The sequence below is a fragment of the Nicotiana tabacum genome, chromosome 10 (genome assembly GCF_000715075.1).
Source record: "Nicotiana tabacum cultivar K326 chromosome 10, ASM71507v2, whole genome shotgun sequence".
Classification (NCBI taxonomy): Eukaryota; Viridiplantae; Streptophyta; class Magnoliopsida; order Solanales; family Solanaceae; genus Nicotiana; species Nicotiana tabacum.
The window spans coordinates 15,644,984-15,650,543 of NC_134089.1; the positions used below are offsets into that span (position 1 = coordinate 15,644,984).

At 42.6% G+C, this 5,560-nt stretch overlaps 1 long non-coding RNA gene across 1 annotated transcript; it reads left to right on the forward strand.

Annotated features, from left to right (window-relative positions):
* Positions 1-375: 375 nt before the first annotated feature.
* Positions 376-686, forward strand: LOC107760623 (uncharacterized). The gene is made up of 3 exons (XR_001642431.2): positions 376-403; positions 494-559; positions 667-686. It is a non-coding gene; the product is annotated as an uncharacterized LOC107760623 (long non-coding RNA).
* Positions 687-5,560: the final 4,874 nt, after the last annotated feature.

The following is a 5,560-nucleotide window of genomic DNA, read 5'->3' on the forward strand; positions in this document are numbered from 1 at the left end:
TAGTGAGAGTGTTATAAGTGCATAAAAATAAGGACTAAGCTTAGCTTGAAGAAACAAAAGGAAGACAATAGAAGTGGCGGTGCTAAATCGGAGTTGGATAAATACATTAGTGAAGAACAAGAGCCTTTTAGTGAAGAATTTGATATCTTGAGTTAGCGGAAAACACATGCTTCTAGATTTCCTATTCTTTCGGAGTTGGCTCGTGATGTGTTGGCCATTCCAATTTCTAGTGTGGCGTCAGAATGCGCATTTAGCACCGGTGGCCATATTCTTGATTCATTTAGGAGTTCATTGACTCCTAAATGTGTGCAAGCTCTTATTAGTGTTCAAGATTGGCTTAGAGAAGAGAAGAACCCTATTAGTGTTGAAGAAGATTTGAAGTATCTTGAGGAACTCGAGCTTGGTAAGCTTTAATATTTTGTGTGTATTTTAGTTCAAAATAATATATCATGCCTTTTCATTTGTATGACATATTTGGTCGAATTATCTTTAGATATGGAAAATAATGGAAGCACTACTAGCATTGTTTGATGTATAGTTGCAACTTGCATCTTGAGTGGTAAGTTTAATACTTTATTTGTTTGGTGATATACTTAATACTTTTGTAGTTTTGTTTTATTATCATCAAAATATAATATTCTAACTTATGATTTATATTTTTTTTAGGTTCAAGTGCAATCATGCCCCGTGCTCCTAAAGTACACTCTGATATTTGGGAACACTTTGAGGTGAAAGAAGATAACGGAGAAGTTCGCAAAGTAGAGTGCAAGCATTATGGTCAAGTCTATAATGTTAATCCAAAGAGGAATGGAACAATTGGTTTAAGGAAGCATCTTAAGCGTTGTCTTGGGCGTCTTCCAGGAATCCGTATTTAAGAATTAAGACTAAGTTGATTCGAGACTATTAGGTGTAAACTTGAATTGAGGTATGCCCTCTCTGTTTTTGTTGCACTGTGTTTGATTCTGTTGCTACTGTCTGTTAGAGTCTGCTACTTTTGTTCACTATTAAGACTTAAGACTAAGTTAATTCTCCTGCAACTGTTGCACTATTCGACTCTATGTTTTTGTTTAATTCTGCTGCACTATGTTAATTGTTAAACTTGAATTGTGGTTATTTGTGAATTGTGAGTTAGGCAGAATTGGTATTTGGTCAATTGGCAGATTTTGAATTGTGGTTATTTGTGACTTATGAGTTAGGAAGAATTGGCAGCTTTGAATTGTGCAATGTGCAGTGCACTTTGAATTTGCAGATATGTTAATATCGTTGTGTAATGTGTAGTTGTGTACAGATTCAATTTGATTCTTTTAGCTTTTGCTTTTCAGTTATTTCTCGTATAATATACTAGCGTGCAGATTGTAAAGAACTTGTTCAGCTTTTGCTTTTCAGTTATTCAATTGTGCATGTGCACTGTTATATATCAGAACAGATTCTTTCACAATGAAAGTTTCACTCGTTAGTCGTGACTAACTTAGTGTTGCCTACAATTGTGGTGCACTGTTGCTTATACCTTACTACTTAGTATTGAATTTAGCATTGCTTATTCAACGATTATTAAATCGAAATCGTACCAAAATCGTACTGAACCAAAATAAGAAATACCAAACCGTACAGAAATATTTTGGTATGGTATTTGGTATACACAATTGATAAACCGAATATCGAAATACCGAACCGAAATTCTTAAATACCAAACCAAAATACCGAATGCCCACCCCTATCAGAAACAGTGTACTGTTATTTCTTCAGACTTTGGATGTAGCAAATCTTAGACAGTCTGTGACACTGTGACACCAGGTTTTGGGTGGTTAAGGCTTAAGTATTTGTAATAGATGCAGTTTTCATATATTTTTATGGTGTTCTTCCGCTTAAATTTGAATTTTCGCTGTCACCACGTTATCATCTTATATTTGTTAAAAAAAAATAATTGGTTAATGAAGTAATTAGATTAAAGGTTTTGCTTGTCTATCTCACATTAGTAGGCGCCATCACGACTACCGAGGGTAGGAAATTCGGGTCGTGACAAATTGGTATCAGAGCTTTAGGTTACATGGGCCTCACAGTTCACAGACAAGCTTAGTAGAGTCTGAGGGATCGGTACAGAGACGTCTGTATTTACCCCCAAAGGCTATAGAGTTAGGAACAACTTCACATTTATAATCTCCTGTCGTGCGGTTTGGTTTCTCAATGCTAATTGAATTTCTACTCTGTTCCTTTTCAGATGGCGAGAACACGCGCTTCCTCATCCACTGACCAACATCCCGAGCCCCCAGCAGCAGCTCCCACGAGAGGTAGAGGGCGAGGTCGAGGTAGGGGCAAAGCTCAGCCGCGAGCAACAGTACCAATGGCGGAGCCTCATGTTGACTTTGATGATGAGGTTCCGGCCCTAGTAGTTCCGGTGGGCCTCATTCAGGTCCTAGAGGGGTTTATTGCTATCCCAATTCTTCAGGATGCTCTGATCCGTCTAGTGGGCCTCATGGAGAGTGTCACCCGAGTAGGCTTGCTTCTTGTAGCACCACCCATCTCTCAGGCTGTAGGAGGAGCCCAGACTCTTGCTACTCTCACTTCGGAGCAGGTAGCTCCCTAGATTCAGACTCTAGCGGTTCATCCAGTTGGAGCAGTTCAACCGGGTGTGGTAGCTCAGACCGGTGATAGAGCGGCTATGTCTACTGATGCTTTATGGAGGTTGGATAGGTTCACCAAGCTCTTCACTACTACTTTCAGTGTTGCATCTACTGAGGATCCCCAGGATTATCTAGACAACTGTCATGAGGTTCTCAGGAATATGGGGATAGTTGAGACCAACGGGGTCAATTTTGCTACTTTTCGCTTGTGTGGATCCGCCAAAACTTGGTGGAGGAATTTTTGTTTAGCTAGATCAACCGGATCGCCAGCTTTGACTTGGGAGCAGTTTATGCAGCTATTTCTGAAGAAGTTTCTCCATATCACTCAGAGAGAGGTCTATCAGAGGCAGTTTGAGCGTCTCCAGAAGGGTTCTATGACTGTTACCCTGTATGAGACCAGATTCATCGACTTGGCTCGTCATGCTCTTATCATACTTCCCACCGAGAGAGAGAGGGTGAAGAGGTTTATTGATGGACTTATTCAACCGATTCGTCTCCAGATGGCTAGGGAAGCTGGGAGTGAGATATCTTTCCAGGAGGCGGCCAATGTAGCCAGGAAAGTGGAGATGGTTCTGTCATAGGGAGGTGGTCATGGGTCAGACAAGAGGCCTCGTCATTCAGGCCGATTCAATGGTACCTCGTTTGGAGGTAGGGATTCATATGGTAGAGGCCATCCTCCTAGGCCTTTTCAATCGGTACTTCAGGTTTTTCATGGTGCTTCAGGTGGCCGTGGTCCTCAGATGCAGTATTCTGATTAGCAGTCCTATAGTGCACCACCTGCTCCTATCAGTGCACCACTGCTTCAGAGTTTCTGGGGTGGTCATTCAGGTCATCAGAGCCAGTAGTCTCAATAGCCGAGGGCTTGTTACACTTGTGGTGATATGGGTCACATTGCTAGGTTTTGCCCTCGAGCACCGAGTAGCTCTCAGCATCAGGGTTCCCATGCCATGGTTCAGGCACCAGGTGTTCCACAGCCCGCCTAGCCAGCTAGAGGTGGGGGTAAAGGTGCTAGAGGTAGAGGTAGAGGTATTAGAGGTGGAGCTCAGGCCGCTAGAGGTAAAGGCCATCCAGCAGCAAGCCATCCCATATATGTAGTTCAGAGTGGTGGGGCCCAATCCCGATGTTATGCTCTTTCAGCCAGGCCCGAGGTTGAGGCTTCAGATGTAGTTATTACAGGTACAATTCTGGTTTATGATAGAGATGCTTCAATATTATTCGATCTAGGGTCTACGTACTCGTATGTGTTATCTTATTTTGCACCATATCTAGTCATTCCTAGTGATTCTTTGAGTGCCCATGTTTATGTGTCTACACCGGTGGGTGATTCTATTGTGGTAGATCGAGTCCATCGTTCATGTATAGTTATGATTGGGGGTCTTGAGACTCGCATAGATTTGTTTCTTCTAGACATGGTTGATTTCGATGTCATATTGGGGATGGACTTGTTATCACCTTACCACGCTATCTTGGACTGTCATGCCAAGACTGTGACCTTAGCTTTGCCGGGTTTGCGTCGTTTAGAGTGGAGAGGGACTCCTAGTCATTCTACTCGTAGTGTTATCTCTTATGTGAAGGCTCGGCGTATGGTCGAGAAGAGGTGTTTGGCCTATTTGGCATATGTTCATGATTCTAGCATTGGGGTTTCTTCTATTGATTCTATGCCCATTGTTCGTGAGTTTCCTGAGGTTTTTCCTTCAGACCTGCCGAGTATGCCACCCGACAAGGATATTGACTTTTGCATTGATTTGGCTCAGGGCACTCAGCCCATTTCTATTCCACCGTATCATATGGCCCCGCCGGATTTGAAAGAGTTGAAGGAGCAATTGCAAGACTTGCTTGAGAATGGTTTCATTAGGCCGAGTGTTTCGCCTTGGGGTGTGCCGTGTTGTTTGTTAAGAAGAAGGACGGATCGATGAGAATGTGTATTGATTACCGGCAGTTGAACAAGGTTACAATCAAGAATAAGTATCCACTGACGATGATTGATGATTTTTTTGATCAGCTTCAGGGTGCCAAGGTATTTTCGAAGATTGACTTGAGATCTAGCTACCATTAGTTGAGGATTAGGGCATCCGATGTCCCTAAGACAACTTTTCGCACTCGGTACGGGCATTATGACTTCTTGGTCATGTCATTTAGGTTGACAAATGCCCCAGCAGCTTTTATGGTTCTAATGAACCGAGTGTTCAGGCCTTACTTGAATTCGTTCGTGATAGTCTTCATTGATGATATTTTGATTTATTCCCGCAGCTGGGAGGAGCACGAGCAACATCTTAGAGTGGTTCTTCAGACCTTGAAGGATAGTCAGTTATATGCTAAGTTCTCGAAGTGTGAGTTCTGGTTGAGTTCAGTTGCATTCCTGGGTCATGTCGTATCAACAAAGGGTATTCAGGTTAATGCGAAGAAGATTGAGGCAGTCAAGAACTAGCCTAGACTAGAATCAGCTACAGAGATTTAGAGTTTCTTGGGATTGGTAGGCTACTATCGTCCGTTCGTAGAGGGGTTTTCATCCATTGCAGCCCCGATGACCAGGTTGACCTAGAAGGGTGCCTAGTTCAGATAGTCAGATGAGTGTGAGGCGAGCTTTCAGAAGCTCAAGACAACCCTAACTACGACACCGGTGTTGATTTTGCCCGCAGGTTCAGGGCCTTACACAGTTTATTATGATACATCTCGTATTGGACTTGATGCAGTGTTGATGCAGGATGTCAAGGTCATTGCCTATGCTTCACGGCAGTCGAAGATTCATGAGAAGAACTATCCGATCTATGATTTGGAGTTAGCAGCCATTGTTCACGCGTTGAAGATTTGGAGGCATTATCTGTATGGCGTGACATGTGAGGTGTTCACGGATCACAAGAGTCTTCAGTATTTGTTCAAGCAAAAGGATTTGAATTTGAGGCAGAGGAAGTGGTTGGAGTTGTTGAAAGATTATGATG